At 41.5% G+C, this 21,894-nt stretch overlaps 5 non-coding genes across 5 annotated transcripts; all 5 read right to left on the bottom strand.

The window, feature by feature from the left end:
- Positions 1-3,200: 3,200 nt before the first annotated feature.
- TRNAG-UCC (transfer RNA glycine (anticodon UCC)) lies at positions 3,201-3,272 on the bottom strand. Its single transcript has one exon. It is a non-coding gene; the product is annotated as a tRNA-Gly (tRNA).
- Positions 3,273-4,656: 1,384 nt separating this feature from the next.
- On the bottom strand, positions 4,657-4,728 carry TRNAG-UCC (transfer RNA glycine (anticodon UCC)). Its single transcript has one exon. It is a non-coding gene; the product is annotated as a tRNA-Gly (tRNA).
- A 4,368-nt stretch (positions 4,729-9,096) lies between these two features.
- On the bottom strand, positions 9,097-9,168 carry TRNAG-UCC (transfer RNA glycine (anticodon UCC)). The gene has a single exon. It is a non-coding gene; the product is annotated as a tRNA-Gly (tRNA).
- A 1,374-nt stretch (positions 9,169-10,542) lies between these two features.
- TRNAG-UCC (transfer RNA glycine (anticodon UCC)) lies at positions 10,543-10,614 on the bottom strand. The gene has a single exon. It is a non-coding gene; the product is annotated as a tRNA-Gly (tRNA).
- A 7,946-nt stretch (positions 10,615-18,560) lies between these two features.
- On the bottom strand, positions 18,561-18,632 carry TRNAG-UCC (transfer RNA glycine (anticodon UCC)). The gene has a single exon. It is a non-coding gene; the product is annotated as a tRNA-Gly (tRNA).
- Between the last annotated feature and the right edge of the window lie 3,262 nt (positions 18,633-21,894).

Below are 21,894 nucleotides of genomic sequence, written 5' to 3'. Positions count from 1 at the left end.
AATAGCAGACTTTGTAGTCACACTTGAAACACAGTTGTACATCTCTTCCTTTATAGGTAGAATTTCATTTGAGAGGAGTGATTTTTATCGGCATTTAATTTTTCAAATTCTTTTTGTGCTAGTGGTTTAACACACGAAATATTTTCCGACACGCTACGATGGGAAAGTGCTGGGACTGAGAGAGCAGTGGCCGTGGCTTAAATTAAAGGTATAATCCCAAAATGTTTCTTGTACTCCAGAAGAAAACCTATAACCTGCTTTCCAGTCATTGACCGGGTCAGGGATGGAATGAATGAAGCCCCCATCTTGCGGCTTGGATAGGAATTGTGCCGGCTGCCGAAGCCTGTCGCACTCCTTTGGGGCAATGATTAATGACTGACAAATGAAAAATTAAATTATACTGGAGAGTGTTGCTGGAATGAAAGATGACAGGGAAAACCGGGGTACCCGGACAAAAGCCTGTCCCGCCCCCGCTTTGTCCAGCACAAACCCCACAGGAAGTGACCGGGATTTGAACAATGAAACCCAGCAGTGAGAGGTCAACGCGATGCCGCCAAACTTAAAATAAAGCATACTTTACTCACTGGACGAATAGAGGTCATGATGTGTCCAGTGTAATGAATGTGATACAGATGTGTTTTTGGGAGCGTCCAGAAGAAGAGATATGCGAAAAAAGTTAACAAACCGAGAGACGCGCGTGCTCGAATTACTGGCGGAAAATTCAGCTCCCTTAACTTGACAAAAGGAAAATCGCATTCCAAATTAGGTCATGGATTATTTATATTTAATGTAATTAAAGACAATTATATATCCGCCTCTGTGGTGTAGTGGTTAGTGTGATTAGCTGCCACCCCCGGAGGTCCGGGTTCGAATCCCGGCTCTGCCACGAAATTTGAAAAGTGCTACGGGGCTGGAACGGAGTCCACTCAGCCTCGGGAGGTCAACTGAGTAGAGGTGGTTTCGATTCCCACCTCAGCCATTCCCGTAAGTAGTTTTCCGTGGTTTCCCACTTTTCCTCCAGGCGAGGGAAAACTACCCTGAAGGGTAAACAGATAAAGAAAGATGGAAGAAAGTAAGAAAGAAAGGAAATTTTTCTTACCATCTTTAGAATTTAGATATTGTTGGTACTTTAAAAAAATGGGGCATGAGAGTTGGTACTTCAGGTGCAAAAGTTGCGAAACGTAAGTCCAGGACTAATTTTAGACAGGAAAATATGAACAAAAATAGTTGTATAGTCCGCCTCTCTGGTGTAGTGGTTAGTGTGATTAGCTGCCACCCCCGGAGGCCCGGGTTCGATTCCCGGTTCTGGCACGAAATTTGAAAAGTGGTACGAGGGCTGGAACGGGATCCACTCAGCCCCGGGAGGTCAAGTGGGTAGAGGTGGGTTCGAATCCCACCTCAGCCATACTGGAACTAGTTCTCCGTGGTTTTCCACTTCAACTCCAGCAAATGCCGGGATGGTACCTAACTTAAGGTCACGACCGCTTCTTTCCCTCTTCCTTGTCTATCCCTTCCAATCTTCCCATCCCCCGCAAGGCCACTGTTCAGCATAGCAGGTGAGGCCGCCTGGGCGAGGCACTGGTCATGCTCTCCAGTTGTATCCCCCGACCCAGAGTATGAAGCCCAGAACACTGCCCTTGAGGCAGTAGAGTTTGGAACAAATAAGGAAGAGGAAGAAGAAAAAGAAGAAGTAAGAAACAAAAATATATAACAAAGTAGCATTTCCCCGCGGCTTTACCCGCGTTTATTAATTGAAATATTTTATATAATAAAAGACTATTTCTTATGGAGCTTTCGGTCGAACTATTTTAGTGTACTTCCTAATGGAGCTAAGATATATAGTGCGTTTACATTTCCCACTCTTGAACAAATCACATACAGCTGACAAAGGGAGAAGCAGCCTTTTCGAGGATGGAGTCCTTCAACTTTAAGAGATTGTTGTTGTGCCGCGTTGGTTTTTCATAGCGAAACTGAAACAAACGGGGAACTGCAGACATCTAAACTTAAACTGTATATCCGAAGATATTATTTGAATCCGAAAAATGAATATTACTTCACTCATGGCAAGCCCAATCATGAGAATGGCTTCAATAATATTAGTCATCAGTTTCAGGATTCTTATTCTTAAGAAGGATAATCGGTGCCACAATCTTCCGCTCTAAGATGTTCGAGGATACTACAGGTGACTCCAAATCTTTCAAAAGCTCTGCCGTGTAGTCGATAGACTTGTAACTTTGTAGAACATTGGGTAATTGTTGTAAAAGTTAGTTGTTGATGACGTTGACAGCTTCACTTCTTGGAGCAAGAACAGCTCTTTGACATATACATGCGTAATTGGTGAAATGCTGTGGCCATGAATGTTAAAAATTTCAGATCTGTGCGTGTTCATTATAATATAATCTTCTTTACTATAGCCTATGTTTTCTCTAAATGAAATAATAAAACATGAGGTTGAGTTAGTTGAAAGAAAACATGATAACCGGATAATTATTGTGTGTGTTGCTTATTGATGACGTTGACAGCTTCATATCTCGGTGCAAGAATTGCTCTTAGACACAGCCATGCGTCTTAGGTGAAAACCTGTGCCCAGCTATGACAAATATTTCAGATCTTTGGTTGCCGTAGATTTTGCTGGGCATCGCACACATGCACACAAACAGGCAGACAGACATCATGGACCGAAGGAAAATAACTTCCTATTTCACCGACTTAAAATCGTCTATCTTGTGTCCTATATATTTCCTCTAAATGTATACATGTCCACCCCTTGTCCTCTTTCTCTACACTGTTTGGTTATGAAGTCAGGTAACATCCCAAGCATTTGCCCGGAGATGTGGGAAAACATGGAATAACCACTGCGTTGGTGACTGAGGAAGGTATCGAACCTGTGCCTGCGAGGGTTGGCAGCTAATCCCACTAATTACCACATCACAGATGCGGACTCAGGATACTATTGCCTTTAAGCAATTTTTGAATTAGATATTCTTGGTACTTTAAAAAATTGGGACATGAGAGCTGGTACTACGGATGTAAAAGTTGAGGAACATTGATCCATGACTATTTATAGGTAGAAAAAAACAGGAAAAAGAAGTAATTGGATTCATTATAACTGCCGGATTAAAACCTCTGGATATTTATGCTCTTTAAATAAACACAAAGTAACATACAGTACATCACTCATTAAGACTTTCCAAATCACATGCGATGGCCGGGAATAGAACCCGGATCAACTGCTTGGAAGGCAACTATGCTCACCATTACACCACCATCGCACGTTGAACGCCGCGCTCTCCACAAGGTGTTATAAAGTAGTTCGTGACTGTTGACCGCGCAATTATCACGTACTTTGTAAGAGATTAGTTCTAATTCTTATCTGTAATGAATGGAATGTTTATTTAACTGAGACGATAGCGTGCTTAAGTGGTACAGATTTAAGATCTCATTTTTAAATTCAAATATTTATTTTTCTTATTTTCTTTCTTCTTCTTCCTTCTTAATCTGTTTACCCCCCAGGGTTGGCTTTTCCCTAGGACACAGCGAGGGATCCCCGCTCAACCGCCTAAAGGGCAGTGTCCTGGAACGTGAGACATTGGGTCGGGGGATACAACTTGGGAGGACGACCTGTACTTCGCCCAGGCTGTCTCAACTGCTGTGCTGAACAGGGGCATTGGTGGGGGATGGGAAGATTGGAAGGGATAGAGAAGGAAGAGGGAAGGAAGCGGCCGTGGCCTTAATTTAGGTACCATCCCGGCATTTGCCTGCAGAAGAAGTGTGAAGCAACGGAAAACCACTTCTCGGATGGCTGAGGTGGGAATCGAAACCACCTCTACTCGGTTGACCTCCCGAGGTGGAGAATACCCCGTTCCAGCCCTCGTACGACTTTTCAAATTTCGTGGCCGAGCTGGGAATGGAACCCGAGCTCCGGGCGTGTCAGCTAATCACACTAATAATTACACCTCAGAGGCGGACTACTTAATTAATTAATTAAATTAATTATTTCATCGGCTTATACTCCAGGGTTTGTTTTCGCCGGACACAGCGACGGATTCCACCTGTACCACCTCAAGGACGTGTCCTGGAGCGTGAGACTTGGGGTCGGGGAATAGAACTGGGAAGGAGGAACAGTACCTCGCCCAGGCGGCTTTACCTGCTATTATGAACAGGGGCCCTATGGGAGGATGGGAATATTGGAAGGGATAGACAAGGAAGAAGGAAGGAACGGCCATGGCCTCAAGTTATGTACATTGCATTTGACCAGAGAAGTGGGAAACCGCGAAAGAAAAAAAAAAAACAAAAAACATCGAGGATGACTGAGGGAGGAATCGAATACGGGCATCCGGGGGGTTGACAGCTAATCACACTAATTCCCACACAACAGAGGTGGACTCAGATTGCTATTGTCTTTAAACTTTCTTTTTCCTTATTGTAATTGGAATGTCGAAAATGTTGGTACTTTCAATAATTGGGATGTGAGAGCTGGTAATTCATATGTAAACGTTAAGAAGCAATGATCCAGGATTAATTCTAGATAGTTAAACAGGATATACAAGTGATTGGATTCATTATAAGAGCCGGTTTAAGAGATCTGGAAGTTAATGTTCTTTAAACGAACACAAAGTAACATACTTCACAGACATTGAGACTTTCAAAATCAGATGCGATGGCCGGGAATAGAACCCGGATCAACTGCTTGGAAGGCAACTATGCTCACCATTACACCACCATCGCACGTTGAATGTCGCACTCTCCACAAGGTGTTATAAATAAGTTCGTGCCAGTTTACTGCGTAATTATCACGTACTTTTTAAGAGATTAGTTCGAATTCTTATCCGTAACGAATCGTGTTTAAGTGAGACGATAGAGTGCTCAAGTGTTACAGATTTAAGCTCATTATTAAATTCGAATATTTATTTATTTATTTATTTATTTATTTATTTATTTATTTATTTATTTATATATTTATATATTTATTTATGTACTTATTTATTTATTCATTTATTTATTTATTTATTTAATTAATTAATTTATTTATTTATTTATTTATTTATTTATTTATTTATTTATTTATTTATTTATTTATTTATTTATTTATTTATTTATTTATTTCATCAGTTTACCCTCCAGGGTTGGTTTTCCCTCGGACTCAGCGAGGTATCCCACCTTTACCGCCTCAACGGCAGAGTCTTGGAGCATGAGACTTGGGTCGTGGGATATAACTGGGAAGGAGGACCAGTAGTTTCTCCAGACAGCCTCACCTGCTATGCTGAACAGGGGCCTTGTGTAGGGATGGGAAGACGGGAAGGGATAGACAAGGAAGAGGGAAAGAAGTGCCCGTGGCCTTAAGTTGGGTACCATCCCGGAATTTGTCCACGGAAGTGAGTAATAAAGAACTACTTTGAGGCTAACTGGGGGAGGAATCGAACCCGGGTCTACGGCGGTGACGGGTTATCACTCTAATTACCACACCACAGAGGCGGACTCAGAATACTGTTTTTCTTAAAAAATGTCTTTCCTTACGTCCGAGGGAAAAGCTACCTGGAGGTAAACAGATTAAGAAGCAAAGGAAGATAGCAAGAAAAAAGAAGTTTTTCCTCACTATCTTTAGAATTAGTCCGCCTCTGTGGTGTAGTGGTTAGCGTGATTAGCTGCCACCCCTGGAGGTCCGGGTTCGATTCCGGCTCTGCCACGAAATTTGAAAAGTGGTACGAGGGCTGGAACGGGGTCCACTCAGCCTCGGGAGGTCAACTGAGTAGAGGTGGGTTCGATTCCCACCTCAGCCATCCTGGAAGTGGTTTTCCGTGGTTTCCCACTTCTCCTCCAGGCGAATGCCGGGATGGTACCTAACTTAAGGCCACGGCCGCTTCCTTCCCACTTCCTTGTCTATCCCTTCCAAACTTCCCATCCCCCCACCCCCGCAAGGCCCCTGTTCAGCATAGCAGGTGAGGCCGCCTGGCGAGGTACTGGTCATTCTCCCCAGTTGTATCCCCCGACCAATAGTCTGAAGCTCCAGGACACTGCCCTTGAGGCGGTAGAGGTGGGATCCCTCGCTGAGTCCGAGGGAAAAACCGACCCTGGGGGGTAAACAGTTGATGATGATGATGGTCTTTACTTAAAAAAAGGACAAATTTTAGACAGGAAAATATGAACGAAAATAGTTGGATAGTCTGCCTCTATGGTGTAGTGGTTAGTGTGATTAACTGCCACATCCGAAAGCCCGGGTTCGATTCCCCTTTCTGGCACGAAATTTGAATAGTAGTACGAGGGCTGTAGCGGGGTCCAATCAGCCTCAGGTCAAATGAGTAGAGGTGGGTTCGATTCCCTCGTCAGCCATCCTGGAAGTAGTTTTCCGTGGTTTCCCAATTCTCCTCCAGGCAATAGCCGGGATGGTACCTAAGTTAAGGCCACGACCGCTTCCTTCCCTCTTCCTTATCTATCCCTTCCAATCTTCCGATCTCCCGCAAGGCCATTGTACAGCATAGCAGGTGAGGCCGCCTGGGCGAGGCACTGGTCATCCTCTCCAGTTGTATCCCCCGACCCAGAGTATGAAGCCCAGAACACTGCCCTTGAGGCAGTAGAGTTTGGAACAAATAAGGAAGAGGAAGAAGAAAAAGAAGAAGTAAGAAACAAAAATATATAACAAAGTAGCATTTCCCCGCGGCTTTACCCGCGTTTAATTGAAATATTTTATATAATAAAAGACTATTTCTTATGGAGCTTTCGGTCGAACTATTTTAGTGTACTTCCTAATGGAGCTAAGATATATAGTGCGTTTACATTTCCCACTCTTGAACAAATCACATACAGCTGACAAAGGGAGAAGCAGCCTTTTCGAGGATGGAGTCCTTCAACTTTAAGAGATTATTGTTGTGCCGCGTTGGTTTTTCATAGCGAAACTGAAACAAACGGGGAACTGCAGACATCTAAACTTAAACTGTATATCCGAAGATATTATTTGAATCCGAAAAATGAATATTACTTCACTCATGGCAAGCCCAATCATGAGAATGGCTTCAATAATATTAGTCATCAGTTTCAGGATTCTTATTCTTAAGAAGGATAATCGGTGCCACAATCTTCCGCTCTAAGATGTTCGAGGATACTACAGGTGACTCCAAATCTTTCAAAAGCTCTGCCGTGTAGTCGATAGACTTGTAACTTTGTAGAACATTGGATAATTCTTGTAAAAGTTGTTTGTTGATGACGTTGCCAGCTTCACTTCTTGGAGCAAGAACAGCTCTTTGACATATACATGCGTAATTGGTGAAATGCTGTGGCCATGAATGTTAAAAATTTCAGATCTGTGCGTGTTCATTATAATATAATCTTCTTTACTATAGCCTATGTTTTCCCTAAATGAAATAATAAAATGTGAGGTTCAGTTAGTTGAAAGAAAACATGATAACCGGATAATTCTTGTGAGTGTTGCTTATTGATGACGTTGACAGCTTCATATCTCGGTGCAAGAATTGCTCTTAGACACAGCCATGCGTCTTAGGTGAAAACCTGTGCCCACCTATGGCAAATATTTCAGATCTTTGTTTGCCGTAGATTTTGCTAGGCATCGCAAACATGCACACAGACAGACGGACAGACAGACAGACAGACAGACAGACAGACAGACAGACAGACAGACAGACAGACAGACAGACAGACAGACAGACAGACAGACAGACAGACAGACAGACAGACAGACAGACAGACAGACAGACAGACAGACAGACAGATATCATGGACCGAAGGAAATTAACTTCCTATTTCACCGACTTAAAATCGTCTATCTTGTGTCCTATATATTTCCTCCAAATGTATACATGTCCACCGCTTGTCCCCTTTCTCCACACGGTTTGGTTATGACGTGAGATGAATCTTCGTAGCGTGTTTTTACGACCGGATATCTTCCATGACGTCAACCTAATCAGATGAGTTAAAGAGATGAAATGAATGACATGATATATGATAGTAAGAATGAAGGGGATTAAACCCGGCGCCGGCACATAGGCCACTTCTCTCGAATACCTCAATACTTTACGCTCTCATCCGACGGACGAACCACCATCAACAGCGTCATATGCCCTCACACCATATAAGACCAAAAACGGCTTGCTACGTCATGGACGTAAAATGGTTCCTTGAATTGTGTTCTCTATCTACCTTTTGTACGTTGCCTAGCGACAGTGACTCTATGCATATAATCTTGGTGACAGCCCGTTGGATTGTCATATCACAATACACGTTTTCCGAAGGTTTTTCGTTCATAATTCACCAACGGAGGCGAAAATGAAAATTCCGGCTTCGAGGTGCTTTCAGACCCCCTTCCATCTACCTATGTTCAAAATTTCAGATCTCTGCGTGCTGAAGATTTTGCTGGCCATCGTGCGCAGGCAGACAGACAGGCAGACAAACACTTCCTTTCATTATTATAGCTTAGTAATTCACTAGCCATTTCATCTTTCTTTCCTAATCCGTTTAAACACCAGGGTTGTCTTTTTCACTCAGACTCAAAGAGGGATCCTACCTCTACCGCCTCAAGGCGAATGTCCAGGAGCGTGAGACTTTGGGTCAGGGGATAAAACTTGGAAGGAGGACCAATACCTCGCCCTGGCGGCCTCAGCTTCTATGCTGAACACGGGCCTCGTGGGAGGGTGGGAAGTTTGAAGGGATAGACAAGTAAGAGGGAAGGAAGCGGCCATGGCCTTCAGCTAGGAAACATCCTAAGCATCTGTCCGGAGATGTGGGAAAACATGGTAAAACCATTCCGTTGGTGACTTCGGAAGGAATCCAACCTGGGCCCCCGAGGTTTGGCAGCTAATCACACTAATTACCACATCACAGACGCGGGCCGAGGATACTATTGCCTTTAAACAATCTTTAGAATTAGATATTATTGGTACTTTAAAAAATTGGGACATGAGAGCTGGTACTTCGGATGTAAAGGTTGAGAAACATTGATCCATGACTATTTATAGGTAGAAAAAACAGGAAAAAGAAGTAATTGGATTCATTATAACTGCCGGATTAAAACCTCTGGATATTTATGCTCTTTAAATAAACACAGTAGCATACAGTACAGCACCCATTAAGACTTTCAAAATCACATGCGATGGCCGGGAATCGAACCCGGATCAACTGCTTGGAAGGCAACTATGCTCACCATTACACCACCATCGCACGTTGAACGCCGCGCTCTCCACAAGGTGTTATAAAAAAGTTCGTGTCTGTTGTCCGCGCAATTATCACGTACTTTGTAAGAGATTAGTTCGAATTCTTATCTGTCATGAATGGTGTGTTTATCTAACTGAGACGATAGAGTGCTTAAGTGGTACAGATTTAAGATCTCATTATTAAATTCAAATATTTATTTTTCTTATTTTCTTCTTCCTTCTTAATCTGTCTACCCCCCAGGGTTGGCTTTTCCCTAGGACACAGCGAGGGATCCCAGCTCAACCGCCTAAAGGGCAGTGTCCTGGACCGTGAGACATTGGGTCGGGGGATACAACTGGGGAGGACGACCTGTACTTCGCCCAGGCGGACTCACCTGCTATGCTGAACAGGGGCCTTGGTGGGGGATGGGAAGATTGGAAGGGATAGAGAAGGAAGAGGGAAGGAAGCGGCCGTGGCCTTAAGTTAGGTACCATCCCGGTATTTGAGTGCAGAAGAGGTGTGAAGCAACGGAAAAACACTTCTAGGATGGCTGAGGTGGGAATCGAAACCACCTCTACTCAGTTGACCTCCCGAGGTTGAGTGTACCCCGTTCCAGCCCTCGTACGACTTTTCAAATTTCGTGGCAGAGCCGGGAATCGAACCCGGGCCTCCGGGGGTGGCAGCTAATCACACTAATAATTACACAGCAGAGACGGATTAATTAATTAATTAAATTAATTATTTCACCGGTTTATTCTCGAGAGTTTGTTTTCCTCCGGACACAGCGAGGGATACCACCTGTACCACCTCAAGGACGTGTCCTGGAGCGTGAGACTTGGGGTCGGGGGATAGAACTGGGAAGGAGGAACAGTACCTCGCCCAGGCGGCCTTACCTGCCCTACAGGGGCCTACAGGGGCCCTATGGGAGGATGGGAATATTGGAAGGGATAGAAAAGGAAGAAGGAAGGAAGCCTCCATGGCCTTAAGTTACGTACATTGCATTTGCACGGAGAAGTGGGAAACCGCGAAAGAAGAAAAAAAAATATCGAGGATGACTGAGGGAGGAATTGAACACGGGCATCCGGGGGGATGACAGCTAATCACACTAATTCCCACACAATAGAGGCGGACTCAGAAAACCATTGTCTTTAACCTTTCTTTTTCCTTATTGTAGCTGGAATGTCGATAATATTGGTACTTTCAATATTTTGGATGTGAGAGCTGGTAATTCGTATGTAAACGTTAAGAAGCAATGATCCAGGATTAATTCTAGATAGTTAAACAGGATATACAAGTGATTGGATTCATTATAAGTGCCGGTTTAAGAGATCTGGAAATTAATGTTCTTTAAACGAACACAAAGTAACATACTTCACACACACTGAGACTTTCAAAATCAGATGCGATGGCCGGGAATCGAACCCGGATCAACTGCTTGGAAGGCAACTATGCTCACCATTACACCACCATCGCACGTTGAATGTCGCGCTCTCCACAACGTGTTATAAATAAGTTCGTTCCAGTTGACTGCGTAATTATCACGTACTTTGTAAGAGATTAGTTCGAATTCTTATCCGTAAGGAATGGTGTGTTTATTTAACTGAGACTATAGAGTGCTCAAGTGGTACAGATTTAAGCTCTCATTATTAAATTCAAATAATTTAGTTTCTTTCTTTCTTTCTTTCTTTCTTTCTTTCTTTCTTTCTTTCTTTTTCTTTCTTTCTTTTTCTTTCTTTCTTTCTTTCTTTCTTCTTCTTATTCTTAATATGTTTACCCTCCAGGTTTGGCTTTTCCCTAGGACTCAGCGAGGGATCCCCCCACTAACGCCTCAAGGGCAGTGTCCTGGAACCTGAGACATTGGGCCGGGGGATACGACTATAGAGGACGACCCGTACCTCACCCAGGCGGTCTCACATGCTATGCTGAACTGGGGCCTTGGTGGGGGATGGGAAGATAAGAAGGGATAGACAAGGAAGAAGGAAGGAAACGGCCGTGGCCTTAAGTTAGGTACCATCCCGTTATTTGCCTGGAGGAGAAGTGGGAAACCACGGAAAACCACTTGTGGATGGCTGAGGTGGGAATCGAACCAACCTCTACTCAGTTGACATCCCGAGGTTGAGTTGACCCCGTTCCAGCCCTCGTACCACTTTTCAAATTTCGTGGCAGAGCCGGAATCGAACCCGGGCCTCCGGGGGTGGCAGCTAATCACACTAACCATTACACCGCAGAGGCGGATTAATTAATTAAATTAATTATTTCACCGGTTTATACTCCAGGGTTTGTTTTTCTCCGGACACAGCGAGGGATTCCAGCTCTACCACCTCAAGGACGTGTCCTGGAGCGTGAGACTTGGGGTCGGCGGATAGAACTGGTAAGGAGGAACAGTACCTCGCCCAGGCGGCCTTACCTGTCCTACAGGGGCCCTATGGGAGTATGGGAATATTGGAAGGGATAGACAAGGAAGAAGGAAGGAAGCGGCCGTGTCCTGAAGTTAAATACGTTGCATTTGCCCGGAGAAGTGGGAAACCGCGGGAAAAAAACCACTTCGGGGATGAATGAGGGAATACGTGCCTCCGGGGGGATGACAGCCAATCACAGTAATTCCCACACAACAGAGGCGGACTCAGAATACTATTGTCTTTAAACTTTCTTTTTCCTTATTGTAATTGGTATGTCGATAATGTTGGTACTTTCAATAATTGGGATGTGAGAGCTGGTAATTCATATGTAAAGGTTGAGAAGCAATGATCCAGGATTAATTATAGATAGTTCTAGAATGAATGAATGAATTTATTGAACTGAACATGCTTTCGCCCAGTTACAATGTTCCAATAAAATGAACATTCACAAACTATTTATAGCTAGACACTAACTACTTACTTCTTAGCTACTTCTAAATCTACTTTGTAGCATCTTGCACATGGGCGGATCGCCAGCTCCACACGCAACACACCACCTAACTAAACTAACTACTTTACTACATGAATATACTACTTAACTACTTCTAAATCTACTTTGTAGCATCTTACACATGGGCGGATCGCCAGCTCCACATGCAACACACCACCTAATTAAACTAACTACTTTACTACATGAATATATACTAAATCTATCCTAAATCTGTCTGGCCGCGACATCACCCCTGGTGAGGAACTGCTACCGCCCTTCCCTGGGATGTCACGACCAGACATGTCTCATGAGGCTCGGAAACCGATACCTCATAGACCCTTTAAGCTGTCAATGTTATTTCCTCACCACTCCTTCCTGTAACAACCCACATGTGTGCGGATTGCCTAGCTCTACATGTAGGCTGTCACACCTGTATTTCACTGCCGAGACGGATTCCATAACTCGGCTCATCTTTCACTGTCTCATTGACAACTTACTTCCTCTAACCTAACACTATTCACTACTTTACTCTACTTTACATGTGCAGACGTACCGAATCAACACTTTAGCTTGAGATAGGTCAGGCCTATCCCGCCCTCTTCCAACTCTACTGTATGTCAGCAGCCAAAAACAAACAAACTAACAAAACCAAACTAAAATAAAACCAAAATAAAATAAAATGGGCAGACAAACAACCGACAATCTCATTAGAAGGTATACAGTACGGCTTACATATCAATGAATTGAATCTACTAATTAGAAATATACAATATCTAAGGAACAAAGAGACAAAACTGAACAAATATAAAAGAAACGAAACATAATACTAAACTTATAATTATTGTCGCCCTTACTTATTAGTGAGTTATACTATATAATGTTCCATATCTGTGAATAAATCGAATATATTAATTCCACACGACCGATTGAAAACAATCCAAGGATGGCCACCACTACGGGGGAGAGGCCGTCCGATCATCGCATCCATCACTATCACATGTCACTGGTTCTGTTCAGTTTCGAACTGTCACTTACTTGTAACTTGTACCATATTCAGTTATAATCTACTACCACAGACGTATTCATTAATAGTTGCTTACATATATCTTTGAACGTAGCTACATGTAATTATCTCTGTTTTCTTTACATTTTTTCCCAAATACCTATCATCATCATCATCATCATCATCTGTTTACCCTCCTTTCCTCCCTTTCTCTAATATTTCTTTTACTTCAGCGGCTGAAATTTCCTTATCTAAATCGGGCAGGGAGCACCGCAATCCTCTCGAGATTCCCCTCTTCTGAACATCCTGTTTCCAACTTGTAATCTCGACAAGTTCGAGTACTCCTCTACCGCCTCAAGGGCAGTGTCCTGGAGCTTCAGACTCTTGGTCGTGGGATACAACTGGGGAGTATGGCCAGTACCTCGCCCAGGCGGCCTCACCTGCTATGCTGAACAGGGGCCTTGTGGAGGGATGGGAAGATTGGAAGGGATAGGCAAGGAAGAGGGAAGGAAGCGGCCGTGGCCTTATGTGGGAAACCACGGAAAACCACTTCGAGGATGGCTGAGGTGGGAATCGAACCCACCTCTACTCAGTTGACCTCCCGAGGCTGAGTGGACCCCGTTCCAGCCCTCGTGGCAGAGCCGGGAATCGAACCCGGGCCTCCGGGGGTGGCAGCTAATCACGCTAACCACTACACCACAGAGGCGGCTTAATACCTCTCATAATGTTAAATAATTTGGCTACCTTTCCCGGTTTCTTCCATTCTCTGCTTAATAGACTAGAGAGTGTGTACAGTTCATTTTCATTTAGAATTTTATCCAATTCTTTCCTTTCTATGTATTTCTCTCTAATGTTTCTTGTTTCTTTGCAGTCCTTAATCAAATGAGCCACTTCCATATTTGAATTACAAAAAATACATTTATTTTCGTCATTTTTTTCTCTTAAAGCTTTATTTCTATACACTCCCATCAGCCACCAGATTATTCCTCTCATTACCCTTTTTGTTAACATTTGTATCCTTATTGTCATATTCTCACTTATTTTACAAAATTCTATTAGTGTTCTCTTACTATTGCATTCTGTCCTAATTGTTTGTCTTTCTATATCTTTCACTCTTTGAACTATTTTCTTATGCAATCTCCTGTCATCCCTTTCAATATTAGTCACCCAGTATGATCTCATTCCTATGTACTCTAGAAGATTCTTCACCCCATCCACCCAATAGCCTTCGTTTAAATGCTTCATTTGGTGATGGTAGGCTAAGCCTAATATTTCACCACCTCCCCCAGTCTTTAATCTTAACCAATACTTGACTATTCGCTTAGCAATCTCAGTTCGCATACTCACCCCTTCATACATCATTCTTACTCCACAGTTTGCAGTACAGTTAGGTAGTCCCATAATTATTTTGGCAAATTTGCTAACGATTACATCTAAAGCTACAATTCCCTGATCTACTCCCCAAATTTCTGATCCATACAGTACTTTAGCTTTAACTATTGCATTAAATATGTTTTCCTGGATTTTGTATTCTACGTTAGGCATCTTTTTATCTAATATTTTGCTACCAGCCAAGGCACTTATTCCCCTCATTTTGGATCTTTTTATTTGGTCAGACCAGTTTCCATTACTACTTATAATCGTCCCTAAGTATTCGATTTTTTTTTACCACTTCTAACTTTGTCCTACCCATCCACCACTGTTCACTCTTAGAATGCTTAACACCCCTTTTACAGACCATTACTCTGGTTTTCTGTGGGTTAACCTTTAAATTCCACTCTTTGCAGTAGTTCTCTACCTCATTAATACTATTTTGCATCTTGCTGGGTGTTAATGCAAGTAGAATGATATCGTCCGCAAAGATTAGGCCTGGAATATCTTGGCACTTAAGACATGGAGAAGCTCCTTTTTCATATTCTTTCGAGTGGAAAATATCGTTAATAAACAAGAAAAATAATATGGGGGACTGTTTACACCCTTGTTTAAGGCCCACTTTAGAAGTTCTCTCTCCCACTACTAAACCATTCTTAACTTTGACTGAACATTTAAATTCCGAATATATATTATCAATTGCTCTTATAATTTTAGCTGATACTCCGATCTGCCACAACTTATGGGCAACAGCTTTCCTACTCACCGAATCAAAAGCCTTTTCTAAATCAATTACGGTAATGTACAACTTGCCTCTTTTCTTTCTGATATATTTATCTAATATTGTTTTAACTACCATTATATTGTCACTAGTCCTCATTCCCTTTCTGAATCCTGCTTGTAATCTCGACAAGTTCGAGTACTCCTCTGCCCAATTCATTAATAATTTTGCCAATATCCCTGTGTATATCTTGCTTAAAGAATCTAGCAACGTAATCCCTCTATAGTTACTTGGGTTAGATCTCTCTCCACGATTCTTGTATACAGGACAGATGATACCTTCTTGCCATGATTTAGGGAATCTAGCTCCCTCGAAGATCTTGTTAAATATTTTGACTATACTAGCAAGGAAAAGAGCTATTTTTGCTTGCTTCCTTCCAGAATTCATTGTTTATTCCTGAAATTGCTCCTGCTTTCCCTTTCCTCCCTTTCTCTAATATTTCTTTTACTTCAGCGGCTGAAATTTCCTTATCTAAATCGGGCAGGGAGCACCGCAATCCTCTCGAGATTCCCTCTTCTGAACATCCTGTTTCCAACTATCTTCAGCACTTAATAATTTACTAAAGTAATTTATCCATTCTCTATGGCTTATATTTACCTCGGTTATATTTTTTCTATCCTTACAAATTTGATTTATTTTAAGCCATACCTTCTTAGTATTATTTTTCAGAGCCTCTCTGTTTAAGTTGTCAGTTTGTTTCTTCTGCCACAAAACTTTAGTTCTTACCAATAATTCTTTATAAGTTACTCTTTTCTTTTGCTACAGAATGCAATTCTTGGTTCCTTCCCGCCTATTTTCCTGAATGTGTCTAGGGCTTTCATAACTTCTGATTTTTTTTGTCTGCATTCTTCATTGTACCACCCACTATTTCTTTGTATTCTTACTTCCCGAGCCCGCATCTTATGTCCTGCCATCAGTATTGAGTTTTCTAATAGCTTTATCGCCTCGTCTATTTTATTATCTTCCATCGCGGACTTTATTCCTATCTTGATCATTTCAAAGGACCTACCTTCAAAATATTCCTTGAATTCTGCGCTGAGGTCTTCTCTCCATATATATTTTGTCACTGGCCTCTCTTTAATATTATTTATATAATTCCCCCCAGTATTCTCTTCCGTGCTTACCATATTAATAATTATGGGTAAGTGATGCGATTCTCCTCAACCTTTAACATTTATCCTCTTAACGAGTGGTAATGCCTCTCTAGAACATAATACTAGATCAATTGCACTACCACCCATTTCTGTTATAAACGTTAAATTACCCAATTCATCTCCTGGCCACAACCCATTTAAAATATAGAGTTCTTATGTACCACATAATTCTAACAGTTTTCCACCATAGTTATTGCAAACTTTATCTTGACTAATTCTTTTTCTAATTATTATTTCCTCAGCCTCTTTACTATAAATTGGTTTTAAGTCTGCAATCCTCGCATTAAAGTCCCCCATTATTACAATACCTATGTCTTCATATATATTCCTTAATATGTTAACTTCTAGTACTAATTCTGTGAAGAATTCCTTGTTTGCCAATGTCGAGTCCTCAGGAGGATTGTATACAAAACCGAAACATATATTAACCTCCCTGTTCTGTTTCACGCTTGTTTTCACCCAAAGTATTTCTTCAATATCTGTTTCTATTATTTCAATTTTCTCCTTTATTTCTTCCCTTATCAAGGTTAGAATACCACCGGGATATCTACCTTTATGAGCATTCCTGCCCCTTGCCTTACTATACGTTTTAAAACCTTCAATATGTACTTCATATCCCGGTGCTATCCAACTCTCAACAAAGGTAATGATGTGCATTTCTGACATTAACAATTTAACCTGTTCATTTCCTAACTTGCTCAAGAAACCTTCAATGTTGACCATACCGATATTCCATTCTAGTTACTTTTTACTTTTACTCTCAGACGAGTTGCTTGTCTTACTTCTAGTTATTCTCTTTTTCTCCAGTTCTATAATACTACCCTCTGGTGAAGTAACTATTTCTTTGTCTAAATTGACTTTCTGTCCTTTGCCCTTTCTAATCCATAAGTCTATTACACTCAAGGATTTACCTTTCCCAGCCAGAGTCTTGGTTCTGTCATCAGGTGTGCCGCTACTTCCTGGATTCGTGTCGACTCGGCAGTCAGCTGGTTGTCCAACCTCCTCCACTAGGTGTTCGTCACTCTGCCGTCTTCTGTTCTTCTGTAGAGTATGCAGATCGCTGTTGTCATCAGATTGTACGTTATCAGCCACTGTGCAGGCAGCTGACTGGCACATTCCTTCCTCTACAGACCGTTGCACTTCCTGGTGTGATGAACTCAACTGTCTATCCATTTCTCGTAGCTGTGCAATTGACCAGATACGTGACCAGTTACTGTCAGTTGACTCTTATGTATGCTTTTAGTCCATAGTTCCTAGCTTTTACTAGGTGAAATCGCAAGACTCTCTGTTCCATGATTTTCTCTTTATCCATATCTCTTCTTACCCAAATCCTTTCTCCTTTCGAGTTCTTCCCATTAAGGATAATTTTGTTCGCCTTCAAAGCAGAAATCAACTTCACCTTAATAGGTCTTTTCCCTTTGACTCTCCCCAGCCTATAGATTTCATCAATATCTTCTTCTTTACAATGTATCTTTATGTGGTTATTTATGATATCCAACACTTTATTCGTTAGATCATTCAAATCCTCCTTTTCCTTCTCTGGGATGCCGTATATGAAAATATTTTTCCTCTTAGCGTCTTGGATAGTCATTTTCTGTTGCCACTTTAATTTATCAGTTTCTAATTCCATCTCCTTCATATTCGACTTCAATAATTCTACTTCCCTAGAGTTTTCCACCACCTTTTCTGTCATAATTCTTCTCTCTTCTTTTATACAGTCTTTCATTTCTGTCATATCATTTCTCAGCTCGCGAATTAACTCCCTCGTTTGCTCAAATTGGCAAGCTTCTCTGACTATTTCTCTAATCTTATCTATGTCCTCCCAGCTCAATGAACCCGTTGGTTCAGGGTTCATTTCTTTGCCTCCTATTATCAGAAGAATCGCCACCACTGCTGCTACCATCATAGATCCCTCAAGCCCAGATTTTCGTAAATGCACCTTATCACTTGACGTAAACACACACTTCACTCGCCCGTGCCATCGACCTATGGCCGCGCGATATTGCTCTATAGCAATATTCATACTTCTCATTCAGCACTCACTGAACAATACAACCTCTCGCTTCGCTAGCTCGATTACAACTGATTTATAGATAGTTAAACAGGATATACAAGTAATTGGATTCATTATAAGAGCCGGATTAAGAGATCTGGAAATTAATGTTCTTTAAACGAACACAAAGTAACATACATCACACACATCAAGCCTTTCAAAATCAGATGCGATGGCCGGGAATCGAACCCGGATCAACTGCTTGGAAGGCAACTATGCTCACCATTACACCACCATCGCACGTTGAACGTCGCGCTCTCCACAAGGTGTTATAAAGAAGTTCGTGCCAGTTGACTGCGTAATTATCACGTACTTTGTAAGAGATTAGTTCGAATTCTTATCCGTAACGAATCGTGTGTTTATTTAACTGAGACTATAGAGAGCTGAAGTGGTACAGATTTAGGCTCATTATTACATTCAAATATTTATTTATTTATTTATTTATTTATTTATTTATTTATTTATTTATTTACTAGCGAATGTACCCGTGCTTCGCTACGGTATTCTACATTGTATTCGGTTATCGAAGTAAATAGTGTACATGCAGTAAATAAGATTGTTTTAAAATTGCATGTCTCTTAGCGTTATCCGAGAAAGAGCATGGGGAGTTCCCCGTACGTTGTTTCCAATGTAAAGTGTTTGTTACGGATTTGTGATATCACGGCAGGCTCACTTGCCTACTGCCATTCACAATCGAGTTGGGATGATTACGTTATAATTGCAGGCCCCATTGCCTACTACGCGGACAGAATCGATTTGGGGAGTTTTCGTTAATATGGCAGCCCCCCTTTCCTACTTCCAGACAGATTACAGTTGAGGAGTTGCTATTATAATGGCAGGCAATTACCCTACTATCACTCGAAATTGAGTTGTGCAGTTATCATTATAATGCCAGGCCCATTTTCCTACTGCCAGCCAGGTTACTGCCAGTCACACCAAGTTGGTGAGTTTCCATCAAAATAGCAGGCCACTATGCCTAATGCCAGTCACATTTTAGATGAGGACCTTTCTTTATAATGATAGGCACCCTTGCCTACTGCCAAACAAAATCGGGTAGGGGAGTTTTAAACAAAACTGCATGCTCACTTGCCTTCTGCAAGTCAAATCGAGAAGGGAACTATTCATTAAAATTGTAGGCTTTCCTTACTAATGACAGTTACACAGGAGTTGGAGAAGGAACCCTTTCCTACTGCCAGTCAAAGTCGGTGTGGGGAGTACTGATTACAATAGCAGACCCACTCTTTCTCGATCGCTAAAAATCGACATCAGTGAATATATATAGATCGACATACGAAAGTATATGCGTGTTTACAATATTGAAGACCTTCATTTACAGATTAACTGTTACTAAACGTACGTCTTATCGACAAAGGATTGTACCATAAGACACGCAGGATTTAGTGGCCTAAATGGCTGGTCCTATGATATGTCATCTATTCTTGGGTCAGATTGAGTTAGAAACGTGGAACAGGGTAAAGGTTTTGTAAGATTATCTCACATTACATTACTTTTCGGATACATACATAGCATTTGGCTCACATATGGCTACTGGGTGGGCCAATTTTCGTGAAGAGTTTAATGATTCTGTATTTCATATAAGTAATTGAAAGTATGAATTATGCATGTGAAAATTCCAAATTGACTTAACATCGATTAAAGAGAAAAATAAAACGTAAAAGGGATACAGATACGGCAAAAAGTCATAAGACCACGGTTGTAGACCATTCCAAATTGAACGGAGATTGTGCAATCCGTTATGTGATAGGAATTTCCGAAGGTGTGCACCATCATTAAAATTGCCTGCATATTTCGATATTCTTCGGGGATAAAAAGTGAAAAATGTAATGATCTAGGATGTTTTCCGTTCGTTACAGGCTAAAACGTATAATTTTGTCAAATTTCAATTATCCTCTTTTTCTTCTGGCAGATTATGGCGCAATTTGGATTTTGGGCGAGGCGGGTAAAAATTAGTACTTTCAGGAAACTAAACCAAAAATTATGGAGATGGACATTATTACCCCTTAAACGGAAAGCTGTACGAAAATTTCGCCAAAATAGTCAGTGTAGAGGCACACAGTCGTTACGATTTGATTTATATAGATAAGGAATCTGCTCCATGTAAACACCTTTTGGGCTATGTCCGCTGGACTTAACCTGCAAAACTGACCATTCATGATATCTCCCTTAGTAATCCTCCTGACGAAAGAATGCACATGAAAAAAAGGTTTAGAGGTGGAATTCCATCACGTTTGGTCGATTTCCAGTCAGGTTGGTCTTGTTCTGTATATGTTGTGGAAGAGTAAAAATCACCATTTCGGTTCCCTATAAACCGCCAGTCCATTCCGGAACATGAAATGTTATTTACGTTTATAACCTACCTTTGGACAGGTGGATGCTAAATATAAATTTTGGTTCGAATGTCTTCAGTAGTTTTCAAATTGTAAGGAGTACGCTTTACACGCACCAGCTCGGGAGTTAAGTCCGATGGGACTTGTACAGAAAAACGGTCCGTTAATGATATCTCCCTTATTAATCCTCGTATCGAAATGATGCACATGAGAAAAAAGGTTTAGAAATTATTATCTACCAAGGTAGGTAGATTTCCATTAAGTTTGGTTGTGTATATTTTGTGAAAGTGCAAAATCACTGTTTCGGTTTCGTATAAACCCCCAGTCAATTCAGGGATTTAGAAACAATATTTGCCCTAAAACCTATCCAGGACAGATGTATTCTAAATATGAGTCTTGGTGGAAATACATCCAGTAGTTTGTAGCACTCGCGTACATACGGCGTAATTAAGGAAGAAATAATACAGTTAAGAAAGTTGAAAGTAATAGAAAATGGATTATAACTGAGGACAGCCGGATAACGAAAAATATGTAAATGCCAAGTGAATGTATTGGAAAATCAAATGCCCCTCAATAAATTATGCCAGTGTGAGTAATGGATATAATAAAGCGGTAACAGAGGAGAAATTTAGGTCAGTGATTCTTAGGTAAACAAATAATAAGAAGATGACTAATGGTGTTATTACTTAATCTATTCGAGGGCGGTTATAATATCCAACGATATTCCGCCAATATCCCGCAGATAGGCCGATTGACGCCTCTCTTGCCTTCTACCCGAGGAACAACCACGAATTTAAAAGCATGATGAGGAAAATGGCAATACGTTACTTCCCTGCTGGCATGCAGTCAGAGACGTTGCCATGGTAACCTGTCGGTTCGTTGTCGGTCTGTCGGTCACTCAATGCAGAGCATGATACCAGCGGAAAATTGTAAATTTCTCCGTCATGTGAAGAGTAAGGTAAATTATGAACATAACGAAAGTTGTTTATAATGAAGAGACGTTTCACGTACGGTAAACGAAGTTTACAGAAAATCAATAGTATAAGAGAAAATGGAGGAAAACCATTCTGGTTTTCCTATAAACCACCCGTCTATTCAAAGATTTTAAAATAAAATGCATATAGAAACCTTCCCCGAGATGAGTATACTCTAAA

The sequence above is a fragment of the Anabrus simplex genome, chromosome 1 (genome assembly GCF_040414725.1).
Source record: "Anabrus simplex isolate iqAnaSimp1 chromosome 1, ASM4041472v1, whole genome shotgun sequence".
NCBI lineage: Eukaryota > Metazoa > Arthropoda > Insecta > Orthoptera > Tettigoniidae > Anabrus > Anabrus simplex.
The sequence above is the reverse complement of the archived record's forward strand: the minus strand, read 5'-3'. Positions and strand labels throughout refer to the sequence as shown.